The sequence below is a fragment of the Sinocyclocheilus anshuiensis genome, unplaced genomic scaffold (genome assembly GCF_001515605.1).
Source record: "Sinocyclocheilus anshuiensis isolate Anshui unplaced genomic scaffold, SAMN03320099.WGS_v1.1 scaffold306, whole genome shotgun sequence".
NCBI classification, from domain to species: domain Eukaryota; kingdom Metazoa; phylum Chordata; class Actinopteri; order Cypriniformes; family Cyprinidae; genus Sinocyclocheilus; species Sinocyclocheilus anshuiensis.
Window position 1 is genome coordinate 423,268 of NW_015544175.1, and position 14,543 is coordinate 437,810.

The window sequence follows — 14,543 nt, forward strand, 5'->3', positions numbered from 1 at the left end:
TTTATTATTTTTTTTTTTTCCAGGATTCTTTTTATGAATCGAAAGTTCAAAAGAACATTTAATAGCATTTAAATAGACTTTTTTATATCATTGTAAGTGGCTTTATTGTAACTTTCGATTAATTTAATGCATCTTTGCAAAAAAAAAAAAAATAAATAAATAAATAAATTGGACTCCAAACTTTTGAATGCAAGTGTATACATACATACAAATAGCCCAGGTAAATGTTTCACAATTATCAGGACATTTCTCTTCCTTTTAAGTTTAAACTGAAACACAGGTGATTATTCTATTAAAATCATTTAGTCATACAGGCAAATAATATGAGTGAGATAAATTCTGACACTGGAAAAACATCTCACCAGTCTGAATCTGTCCTAGAATTGAAAGGTCAAATGAAGTCAACACACTCTAAAAAAACACAACAATCACTTTAAATGAGCCCTCTCTGTTTTCCATTTGGGACTGATCACAACCCCAGCTCTGCTGCTGCCTCACTCTGTGAAGCTTCACAGAAACCAGACACAAATTGGCTGTAAATAACAAAGTACTATTGTCTTTTAATGGAGCAACAGCACTGCATGATGGGGAAAATTGTAGAGAGACGGCGATAAAGAATTGTGAGGTTTGTGAAAAAGATGGGAACATTGTGGTTGTGTATTTTCGCTTGCTGCACAAATTTTTTTAATTATGCAATTATTTCAACCCAACTTAGTAAATAAAGCATGCAGAACATCCGGAGTTATGAACCTACAATAGCCAAAATTGCCAGATTTCCCTTCATCCAAATGGCTCTATTCTTGGAGAAGTATAAAAATGTGTAAACGCTTTACTGTCGTCATTCCGTTTTAAACTTTTATGCAATTACAATCAAACACACCATTTCATCTGCTCAGTCTTTATCTGTGTGGTCAGTAAACTGGTATAATAAATTGCTGTATAAATTCATCTAGACCAGTGACGTGCGGACTAAGAGCAAGAATAAGAGCTTTAAATTATTCGCTAATGCAGCATAACTGTCTGACCACTTGGACCACTTTTGCCCCCAAAATATTAAATAGTTTAATCCATTAGCCATAAAACGGATTATATTTTCTGTCCTTTCCATTTAGACATCTCATGGGATCTATGACTAGCAACTTTCTGGATTAAAGTCTGAAATATAATCCTGTCTGAAATTTCAACATGAACAAAGTGCCTTCATCCACTAATAAAGACGTCTGTGACCCAGACAGAACTTGTAAAAAAAAACCTTGTTAAAAAGGTCTCTACATGATTTACATGAATTGCTCATATTCAATTCATTATATTGTGTCCTATAACACACTAGAGGCTGAACATGCAACTTCGTAAAGGACTGGTGGTAGGAGTTTTAATGCAATTAAAGTTAATGTTTTGAGCGCAGGCATTTGTGTAACTGGAATCTGGGGTAAAATATTTTCAAATGGGTTTATCAGGTGGAGTATTTTGCCACATGGCTTTAAACCTTTACTCGTGCCTGGGTGGCACTGTGGCCCTTGATTATCTTCATTAGGTTTAATGGTCTTGAACAGCACCAAGTGTGAGAAAATGACAGTGGAGCAGTTTGTGAAAAATGACTGCAGCTGTATCCACTGGGAAAAGAGGTATGTGTTGAAACAACTGATAATTAAAGAAATGTATTTAGCTTATAGCTACGTATCACACTAAAATGTGTAAACAAATACATAACTTATGAGGGAAGCACAAAAAACACTCTAAATAAACAAACATCAGCCTGTCTGGGGATTTCAACAAGATCTTGAGTGTGTGCAGTCTTAACAGTCTCTCTCTCTCTCTCTCTCTCTCTCTCTCTCTCTCTCTCTCCTGCAGAGTCACAACAGTATGTTCAACAGAAACAAAGGAACGCCTTTATGAGATCACATGTCATCCAAACCCTCTCATTAAAGCAGAGAGGACCAGGTAGCCATAGTGATGCAGCTTATCATTTTTGCACCTGTACTTGGTCACTGCCGCCTTTTGTGTCTGGATAAGACATCTTAGGCCTACTTATCTTTTGTTGCTCTTTCTGTCTCTTAATTTAACTCCTTTTCTATTCTTAATTAGCAATAAATCTCATATTACAGTATATTATCAATTTACCAATGGCTGGTTTGTGATCTTAGGAACATTTTTGTAGTGCTATCAGTCAATCAGTGCCATCATGATGCCATTTTCCTAGTTAAAACTCCATTAAACAGTATACCAATCTGTGTTTCCTTTCAAAATAATCAGCCATATTCAGACCAGTGTACCAGTGGACAGTCTTTTTACCACAGTTCAACTGCAATTTGCTCTTAGGGGAAAAAGCTTCACACTAGGTGTGTTTCACGCTCTTTGTGACACAGCTTTTATTTATGGAGCAGAGACTAATGGCCACAGCAGAGCCTATCATTTTATTAGTTCAAAGAGGTCTTTCAGAAGCATATTACTCACCGCATGGCTCTCTTAATGCTGTGTCTATAAGAAGAAAGAAGAGAAAGTGACAGACAGAGATAGAGAATAACATCTAACATGAGAAATCCCATATTAGTCAGAAAGATTGACCATGGCACAAACCACTTTAATGGAAGTGCTGAGTAGCTTAGATGTGATTAACTCAATGATACTCTAAAATGCATAACTATTTAGTCCATGCTAATATGGAATGGCTTCATGACAGCATTTAGAAAGATTATAGGATCTGTCCATGTCCGTCAGGGTAGCTCGGAATGTTCAGAAGCAGACAGGAAATTAGGAACATTTTCATCAGAGAGGCCAAGGAAAAATGACCTTTCCAATTTCCTGTGACACCCTTACACTTCCTGCTCACTCTGTGTGTCTGACAAGTGAGCAAGGCTGAAAAAGGCAGGGGGTGGGGGGGGATGACTTCAGGTGCTAAACGCATCTAATCGGCTGGAAACAGATTTTAACCCCTCACAGTGTGCCGTTGTCTGCGGAGCGAGCCATATGAAGCTCAGTGGAAACTGATACGTTGAGGTCCAGCTCCATGGAGCCCACAAAGATGAGATAAACAGTGTAATTGGTTCACCACACTCCCTCAGATCAGCACAGCAATATGGGGCCATATAGCGCATCAGTTTCTTGCCAAGACATACATCATGTCCAATAAATGCCACTGGCGAACACAGAGAAATTAGGATTAGTTTACAATCTTGACAACACTATAAATCAGTTGGCTGATATTTTTTTGTTACTTGGCATAATTTTGCAGAAACAACTATAAGTTTAAAATATAGATTCTGGGGATTTTACTTCAGATTCCCAGTTCTAGCTGATCCATCTGAACTGACCTAGCCTCTTCAGAGTCGCAGCTGAGTGCCGCTGCAGCAGTAACGGATTTCATGGTTCAGAACATTAGTGCAAAAATGCTATTAACAATTGCGATCATGTATCTCTGGAGAGGTTTCATAACAGCTTGTTAAGGGAGTGGAGTCTCTCCTCAATAGTCTATGTTTTATGGTCTCATATTCTAAAATAGTACACATCTACAACCATTAAAGTGAAGGGTCCAGAGCTGCCCCTCAGTATAGCAGATTAAATGCAGCTAAACACTGACCAAGACTCATACTGTCTAAGTGTATTAAAGAGCAGTCATTAGCATTATTATACTCTTTTATGCTTACCTCTATGTAAATAACATTTTATCAGTATTTGACGACATCGGTCACTGAACCTGTCAGCATCAGAAGGAATCTCTATTTTCACCCATTCATTTAATTACCACAAAACAGAAAATAATGGAATAAAAAAACAGAACAGAACTAAATGCAAGAGAAGAGAAGAGAAGAGAAGAGAAGAGAAGAGAAGAGAAGAGAAGAGAAGAGAAGAGAAGAGAAAGGAAGAGAAGAGAAGAGAAGAGAAGAGAAGAGAAGAGAAGAGAAGAGAAGAGAAGAGAAGAGAAGAGAAGAGAAGAGAAGAGAAGAGAAGAGAAGAGAAGAGAAGAGAAGAGAAGAGAAGAGAAGAGAAGAGAAGAGAAGAGAAGAGAAGAGAAGAGAAAGGAACTAAGAACAAGAAAACAAAAAATGTTTGGTTCTATTAAAGAATCTCACAAAGAACACAACGCAATCAGTGTATCCAATTCCTGAAGCAGCGACTTGATAAGAAATATTAATTGAATAATAATTGAAAAATCATTAAAATGTGTGTGTAAACAAACCTTTTGCAGTTTGTCCTACTAGATGTATTAATAGAATTGTTTAAGGAACTGTAAAGATGAAATCCCTTATGTTAACCACTCCTAAAAAAAGGTCAAATGGAAAAAAAAAACCTTACAAACAAGCAACAAAAAGCAAGGCAAAGCAGAGGAAAAATGCAAAGCAAAACAAACAAACAAAAACAAAAGCAAAACAAAAAATTCAAAGCAAAGCAAAAGAAAAAACAAAAACAGAATGACGACGCAAAGAAAAGCAAAGCAAAAAAACAATACAAAGACTAATAAACAAAGCAATTCCAAGAGAGTCCTCACAACATTGGTGCTTGGGCCCTAACAAGGTGAGGAACTTTGGGAATTGTAATTCATTGGCGGTGATGTTAAATACTGTAGCTCTGCTGACACACACTCCAAGCACATTTTGCAGGCAGGCTGAATGTGTGCCCGTGAATGTTGAAGCACACATTATCTGAATGTATAATTGACAAGGAGGTAAGTAGGTAAGTGTAGGTAAGTGTAGATTGGGGGGGGTACGAGTGTGAGAGTGTATGTGTCTGAGGTTGGCACATGGGGTGCAGGAGGAAAGGTTGTCTTGAACAGGAACACACGAGAGAGGAATGGCTAAGCAGTCAGTAATTATTTCTAAATCAATATTATGACAGCAGGGGAGAGAAGGAGAGGAGTGCACGGTCAAATCCCAGTCTGTCAGACTTCAGTCCGCTCAGTCCTTTGTGCATCTGTAAACAGCACTCTCTCTCTCGCTCACTCTTTTCTTTCTCGCTAGTGTGATTGATTATAGCGATATTCCTTGTTCGCAGGGCTGTTTGGAGATGCTGGAGAGGAAACGGGTATCGATCAGACATCTTCATGTGTTTACCTTTGTGTCATGAGCATTGCAAAGCCCACTCTAAATACAAGCTAGGCTTAGCTTTATTACACACAATCCGGATTTATTTGATCAATAATAGATCCCTAAATCCTACATCACTCCTTCCTAAATAATACATCCCATTCATTCTTACAAAGCAGCTACATTAACACTGAAAATCCTCACTAGAAGATGTTCTGACAAACCTGAACCCAAGTGTTGGGTCAATAGAAAACAGACAGAAGATCTATGGGGGAAAGTCCAATCTCATATAGGCTAATTATGTCTGATAACTAATTTCTTTAGGTGTAGCTCTATCTGTCCTTTCTCCTCACCTCAGGGGCCACCCTAAATCCCGAGACCTGCTGATCAGACCAGATGTGATGAGTGTGATGATAACAGACTCTCCAGATCTCTCCATATAGCTCAAATATGCCTGTAGGAAACCAATTAATGCTCATACAGTACAACTTGCTACATATGCATATAGGATTCTTTAATTCATACATTTGAGCAAGGACACATTAAATTGATCGATTTAAAAAAAAATTGATTTGACAGTATAAAGACATTCAAATTTTTTTTTAAAAAGAGTTCCATTTCAAACAAATGATGTTCTGCTGATGGCTGCTGAAAATTCAGCTTTGCAATCAGAGGAATAAATTAAAACATTGTCTTTTTATTAGGAGGTCAAAGTCTTGCGCAAATTGCCTTTTCCTTAAATAGAATGATTCTGTGGACAGGAGGAAATGTTAAGTTTGAAGGATCATTTGTTGGAGATGGTTTGAAAAAGAATAATTGGACCTCAAGGCTCAAAACGGGCTCTTAATGGCATCCTCCTTGAGAATCTTCCTTCCTTGCTATCTTGAAAGGGGCTGAACACCAAATAAAACAGCCTATATGTAACACCCCAATAAATGTCAAAGGAGTAAAAGGAGAGACCAACAGGTTCCTGCCTGGACAAGAAGTTATTTGGGCATCAATAGCCAAGGAGACTCAAGGCACACAACCTTAATAAATACAAATATAGCTTTTATTCTTAGACAATAATACAAATCATATTAAAACCTCAAAAGGGCAAAGCAGCAGGTTAAGATGGGTGTCACATATGATTAATAGTGTATTTGACCAATCACAAGTTACCTAGAATAAGTAAGCAATCAACCAGCAGAAAAGTATTCAGCAGAGGGTTTAAACACCTTAAAATTAATTCACGTGCTGCCAATTATACGCAATTTCATTACACAGCAAACACCAAAAGGTACAAAAATCCATAAGTGCATCAGTTAAATCACACACTTCAATACACACCAAAAGGTCACTCACTACGTGCCAAAACCACTCTGGCTAACTACTTAGCCGTCGTCAATATAAAACAACAAACAATGGCACATGAAAGATAATAACCTGCCCTAATACCCGCTATACACACACACTCACGATTACAAACACACATACAAGCGCCGGGGGACCAATTAAATTAATTGATTAATTGTAATGAACAATTAATCAATCGCATTAAACCAGGACTCCCCGGCGAATAAGACACTTCATAGATACACACAAATTAATAAGTCATACAGGCAGATAATGGGCTGCTGGCCTTCTTACCCGCAACCGGACATGGGGTACAGCATTCGGGAAAACAACCGGCGGCCGCCGAACTTTAGTTAGGGAAACCCAAAGCTACAAACTATCCCTCCCAATCGCTTCGCACACGTCGCGGAGAAATATCCATCCCACGTCCCGGCACGGTAGTCTCGGCAAGAAGCTCAGCAGCACTCGCACACCAAATCCCCCTCAACAACAACAGACCTCATACCTTTATTGATTCCATTAGAAATGCAGCACAGGTGTTGGTGTTTGTCATTTTCCCCTAATGAAACGTAAGGCGGATAATACGGGCGCAACCACTGTCGCCCCTCCCCTTACCTAAAAACGAAGGGCTTACATATATGCAGACTTGTGAATTGGGAGAAAAAGGATATCCAAGGTTGTTTCTGCACAAAAAGCAAAGAGGATGTGAAAGCTCTTTGCTGCGCTGTGTGACAGGGACCACTTAACCTCAAGACCTTGACTAACAACACACACTAAACTCAGACAGAGATGACATACTGTATGCAAATTAAACAGTCACTGAACAGGCCCTCTTGAACACTTGGGGTCGTCTCGATGATTGCTGATTTACAAATTTGACTAGAAAGGAGAAAACTAACTGTTTTTAAACATGGTAGAGCAGTGCAAAAAGCACATGGAGAGCTGGACTCAAAATGAATTTCCATAGAGTTGGAATTAGCATTAGCATTCTGCTAAGCTAAAAGATTCTGCTAAGCTAAAAGTGTGATACTTTAACAAGCAAAAATGTAGATAGCACACAGAAACATTAATTCTACAATCCAATCCATTTTTAATTAGGCCTACATACTCGATATACAAATTCAATACTGAACGTAATGCATGTTTTTAATAATCGGAAGCAACTATCGATCATTCTCCATGTGCTCTTTATAATGCAGATCACCATCATCCAAAACAGGGTCAGGCTATGGAAGTGGCTTGGCCCAGGGGTCAAAGGCTTATCTACCACTTAAAGGGACAGTTTACCCAAAAATGAAAATTACCCCATGATTTACTCACCCTCAGGCCATCCTAGGTGTATATGACATTCTTCTTTCAGACGAATAAAATCGGAGTTATATAAATAATGTCCAGGCTAACCCATGCTTTATAATGGGAGTGGATGAAAATTTGAAAAACTTCCCAAAATTTGAAGTCCAAAAAATTGCACCCATCCATTATAAAAGAAGTCCACACGGCTGTGGGGGGTTAATAAAGGCCTTCTGAAGTGACGGGATGCAGTCTTCCGCTGGACGCCACTCTCTTGTGAATGTGCGTACGACAGTTAGCGTAAGATAGAGATTAAGGTTTATAAAGTTGTAAATATTGATATTTTTCTTACACAAACGCATCGCTTCACTTCAGAAGACCGTTATTAACCCCCCGGAGCCATGTGGACTTCTTTTATAATGGATGGGTGCAATTTCTTGGATTTCAAATTTTGGGCTACCATCCACTCCCATTATAAAGCATGGATTAGCCTGGACATTATTTAATATAACTGATTGTATTCGTCTGAAAGAAGAATGTCATATACACCTAGGATGGCTTGAGGGTGAGTAAATCATGGGGTAATTTTTATTTTTGGGTGAACTGTCCCTTTAACAAGTCTAATATGGAGGAAAACTGATATGAAGACATTTATATATTTGATCCCATGATGATTCCATTCACTAACAAGCTAACAAATCCCCTCTCAATAAAACACTCCTCCATTCTTCTCCTTCTCTGCCCTTTTATCAGCTCACACAGATCATCTCTGCCCATCACTCACACCCTTCAGTCCCTTTTGCCACCTTTTCTTTCATCCCCTCTTTCTTATTCTCTCTCACCTTCCACCACTTAGTGACCGAGAGCCAAACTCAACATCCCCGCCTGAGCCCAAGGTCATAGTCTTGCTGGAGAAATAAACACTCATCCCTCTGCCTCTCCTCCTCATGCTGTTGCCACAGCATTATCTCACCTAAAAGAACATTAATAACCTCAAAGAGGGAATATTCTAGCAAGGTCACAACAGTCCACTGAGAATCTTATAATGACATGTTTATGGTTAAATCACTGACAAAGACAGCAAAAAAAACCTTTACCAAGTATAAAGACTCAAATTCTTTACTAGTGATGTCTTAATCACACACAAATATGGTTTGAAGCTTGCCTGTTTAGTGACAAAACTAATGAAAGAAGGACAGTAAAATGGATTTGAACATCAGCAGAGGCTTCTGTCAGATGAAAGACTCATTTAATCCAAACAGCTGTTTACTTCCTCCTCGATTAAAATATGCTTCCTTCTATTCTGGGTGATATCATGGTCTGTCATAATGATTCCATAATGCTACTGGAGATTTATGGGTACCGAAATATAAAATACTTTTGAGAATTTGGCAAGGCCTGCAGAGTAATGTGCTATACTTCATCTAAAACTACTTTAAACTAATTTAAACTTTAACTGCATACATTTAAAAAATAATAATGATTAGTCACATTGCAGGATAGTTTAAAATGTAAATGAAGTAATTAAACATGTAAAATAAATCACAATCATCAATCAACCAAATCAATGCCTCAAAATCCCTAAACATTGCTCATTTCATCCATTCATAGACCTTGAATTAATAACTTAATTTTTGTAGACAACATGGCCTGCAGAGTAACGCGCTATACTATACTCTAAAACTAGCCTACTTTAAACTGTTTTAAAATTTAATTGCATACATTTAAAAAATAATAATGATTTGTCACATTGCAGGATCATTTAAAATGAACTTGAGAAGGCAGTAACAAAACATGTAAAATAAACAAATCACAATAAATAAATAAATGCCTCAAAATTCCTAAACATTGCTCATTTCATCCATTCATAGACCTTGAATTAATAACTTCATTTTCGTAGACAACATATGGTTGTAATGATTTTCCTTCATGTCATGAAAATGATGCATTCAGAGAAATCTGTATATGTCTGGTTTGAGAAAGAAGGAAATGTTGCAACACAAGAATGTTCACTTCCTCTATGATTTCAATCTGGCTCTGATCAATATAGAAGCATTCGTCCATTAAAAGCTGGAGGCAACAAAACCAAAAACACCAAGTGAGAGTACATAAACGCACAATACACATAAAATACACAAAACATTACATACCTACCACCCAAAGTCAACAGATCACATAAAGATTAACACTGCAGACTAAGAGATATAAAACCAGATGATCAGTAACTCAATTACCCTACAGATCAAAATCTTATTAAGGGCCCCAGGGACATACAGTACACGCTGAAAACATGTATGGATGCACACATACAACAACATCATCCCTTGTGCATCGTAAGTTCTAAACCTTAAATGTTAAATGTTCTGATCATCCTTTTTGCTTACATAGAAAACTGTAAACAAAGGTAACATGAGCCAGATGAACAGCATGAACAGCTGCTGAACCCACCAGGAGAATAATGAAACGCCTGGCAAATGCTCACAGCCGTGTCTATGGTAAATACGACTCGTCTTAGCCTAATAAAGATAAATCCTGTGGGTCTTTGGCCTTAAATCCCAGACATTAATTAGAACTACTATTTAACCAGTAATGAATGATGCCTAAAACACAAGGTTTGGATCAGCATGGACCCTAATCTCAGTACAACAATAACCATCACTGTAATTGGCTAAATGCTTCTAAAATATTCAAATACCTGTGTGGCTAAGCTGTGCCTGCATCTACAGTATGTATGTTTTCATGCAAGCTCTCTTAATTTATTCAACCTCCTCATCACCATGAGCAACATCCTCTGAGCACTGAAAATCCAATCAGGAAGGAGGAAAAACACAGCGAGTGCAGTTCAATAATGGGCCTAATGAGTCTGGTATTTAGCCACAGATCTACACACACTCACATATACACAGCACTGATTGGAGGAAATAGGTTTGATATTCAGCTCCACATATAACCAAATTACTTTTACACTGTCAGTATGTGTGTGTGTGTGGTACTTTCTTGATCAATCACTGCAGTGCTTGATCACAGCAGGAATGCTCGTTCAAATGCTGCCTTAATTACGGTGGTTTTGTTTGTTTGTGTGAGTGTGTATGTGTGTGTGTGTGTGTGTGTGTGTGTGTGCTTGAGAGAAGCCGGTGTGCATATCAATGATTCCACGGGCATATGGCTGAATGTCTCAGGTGCAGTCAGGATACCAGGGGTTTCAAAGAGACAGGTTGATTCATTAGAAGAAAGACAACAGCTTAAAAAGAGACAGAGACAGACAGGATGACAGAAGAAAGTAAACTGTAGAACCTGCCATTATGAGTAGCTATTATTAGTCAATTAAATAGTACAACATATCATAAAAGACCTGCCAAATGTTTCAGATGAAAATTCAGCTTTGCCATCACAGAAATAAATCAGATTTTAAAATACTTTAAAACAGAAAACAGTTATTTTAAATATTATATTACAATATTACTGTATTTTTGATCAAATAAATGCAGCCTTGGTGAGCATGAAAGACTAATTTCTGACATGAACTGAGAAATCTAAATTCCCTTGATCTTTTGCCATATAACAGGTCACTGTGCTACTAAAAAAAACATCCTGTAAGTTTCAGAACTCAAAACTTTCTCGTTAGTCTAAAAACAGCTTATATTGAAGGAAGTCTGCCAAAATGACAGGTTGTGGAGTGCGCCAATTGATAGTTTTCAGTCACGTGACCGGCTCGAAGACCTGGTGGGCAAAACATCAATAGAACTGCAGCACAAGCCTGTCGATTTTCTATCTGGTCCAATCCAAAAATATTTACATCATCTCTCAAAAGAATAAAACAAAGATATGTTAACAAATTGCAACTACTGGCCATTAGCAATTCATATAAATCACCCACTGCAATATTGCAATCACTAAAAACACCGGGACACTCTAAAACGTTTAATGTGAAAACACTTAAAGTGCCTTTAAAACGGTGATATTAAAAGATCAAATTCAGTACACACCTTATTGCTGATGCGTGCTTTATGCAGGCAAGCAAATGTGCCCAGAATATGAACACAATGCGCTAAATGGTTAAGCGTCTTCTTTATAATGGTTTTCAATGGGAAAACATTTAATATTAAACTTTGTGCATTGCGTTTATATTCTGGGTTAATCTGCTTGCCTGTACAAAGTCTGCATCATCAATAAGGTGTGTACTGAATTTGGCCTTTAAATATCACTGTCTTACAACATTACTACTTAATGCAAACCTCGTAAAAATAACTGGCAGTCAGTGGAGGAAAGCCTTGTTTTGCCCTCCATGTGGGTGTTCCTGTTAGGGTGTGACGTCACGTGAAAACTATCAATTTATGATGTAATAATGTGGCTAAACCCCGCCTCCGCAGAAGATCATCAATGCCTGCTTCGACATCATTGCCTATTTAGCCCCGCCCACCGATTCACGCATGTAGTGTAATAAACAAGAGAGGCAAACACAGGTCTATACAGAATTCAAACGATAAACATGCTCCAAAGACAACAAGATGCTGTTCAGTTGTGGAAAAACACAGTCTTTGCATGCCTTCCTTCCTTTATTTTTAATGAAGTTCCACATCACATCACTAAGAACTTGATCCTTTGCTCAAGACGATGCTGTGCTGACTATAATGGATCTGTCTGATCCATTATAGTCAGCACAGCATCGTCGTGAACAAAGGATGTGTATGTGAGTAACTGTTTTTATTATGTGGTCACTATTGCTTTGTCTGTTATTACAGATAGTTTGATATGTACCGAGTATTTATGCGTTTTAACCAAATCACAGCAGTGTCCATCTATGAAGGATGTCAAACATAAACAACTGTTAGCCAATCATAGCAGTGGGCGTTTACTTCTGAGTCTACAATCCGCCACGCCTATTCAAACAGAGCGTTCCGATGAGGGGGGTCAAAACAGGACAGAAAATAGCCTATTACTTCTAAATTATGATTTTTTTTTTATGTACAAATGTTGATAACATTATAAGTGGACCTCAGAGAACAGTACAAAATAATAAAAAAGGCAGTTCATGACCCCTTTCAGATTGGCTGATCTCCTGCAGTACTGCCGCTCAACACCAAGGGGTTACAGACAGTCAACAACTTTCACAATAACATAAATTGCGCTTTGAAGAAAAAATAACTATTATCAGCTAAGACAAGAGAAAGCACACCACAAACTGTCACAAAAGAGTCAGCTTCCCTTACCTGTCAATCATCATGTCAGGTCCACATGTCCATGTGCAAGACAAGAGAGTGACAGAATGAAAAAAGAGAGAGAAAGAGAGAGAGATATTAGAACAGATGTTCTTACAATGAAACACTGTCATAAATCACATCATGTCAAAAAAGTTTTTGCAACACAATACTTGCAAGCAACGAGTTTGCCAGTCTCTTTCTAAACAATACCATGTGCTGTTAACTGCATTAGCTGCCAGTGAGCAAGAGCTCTAGTAAATCTGTTCTGTAAAATTCACAACTAATGCTCCCACAAAAGCTTTCTTGAGATGCTCTTCACATGAACATTTGATTCTACATAGACAACAAACTCATCTAAAAAAACTGAACGAGAGCTCATGATTAGAGAAGCGGCAATGTGTGACTGGTAGATAAATGATTCTTTTGAATCAGATCTTTTCAAGTACATCCATTTTACAAAACCAGTCTGAATGATTTACGAAATATACTAATCCAGTTATCAATTTATTAACTGCAGCAGATTAAGATGTAAGATGCAGCAGACAACAAAATTTGGGCTTGTGACTTGTTGTCTTTATTGATAATGACAACATTATCACTCTCAGATATCAAATATTACTGAAAAAACAAAGACAGGTGAAGATAGTGATGCAGAGTCCTACATCACCGTGCTATTGCATAATTCAAAACACGTTCTAATGCGCACACACACACCAAAATACAAAATTCTGAAGCTGACAGTTTTTATAATTAGAGCCAAAATATAGCAACAGAAGTGCTAAAACATCACATTAGGAAAGTGTTTGCTTTCACGCTCTAACATTTGGTGCACCAAGATGCCAGATCAGCAAGCATCAGCATCTAACAAGCATCAGTTCCAGAGCAGCACTGCGTACAAAACCAAATCAGAACCGAACCGCTTTTATAGGCTTTACTCACAGACAGAGCAACTGACTGACAGAGAAAGGTATAGTCAGTGGCCTAGTTTACATTTCCATGAAGTTGAACTTGAAATTAAAATAAAATATCTGTTCTGTTGTCTCTGCATTTTTCACCTAATGAGACTAGAATCCCTACAGTGGAAATTATGACTGGAATGTCGCTCTCACAATCAGCCCAGATACAGCAACCCAAGAGCATCTCCAGAAAAAAATATGAAACAAGATCTCCTCTCCTAACAATACCAACTAATCCTCTTCAATGTATGCAGTCTTTAGTTTAGATAACCATTCTATAACCAGCTGTTAAATCGGGATGTGTAGAACCCAAAAATCTAATGGTGATTGTAGGGCCCTAGAGAAGATACACAAAATAAAACACAAAATAAAACTCTTAAAAAAATCTAAGCAATAAAAAAAATCATAAACATTTTAAAAATGTAAATAATCAAATACAAATAAATAAATACACATTTCTATTCAAATATATAAATGAATGTTTAAAAGTGAGAATGAGAAAGAAAGACAGCCTGATGGGAGTGGCTCCCAAGAGTAATTCAAAGCTTACCAAATTCAAAGCATGCTACCCTTCAGTTTAATGGCTGCATCACAGACAGCACTCAACCACAAAACACTGACCTCTAAGGCCTTGTTTACACTGCAGGTCTTGATGCCCAATTCTGATTTGTTGCCTATATCCTATTTTTTTGGTTTTCCGTTTACACGTTCTTTCAATTGTACTATTCTTCTATTGTACA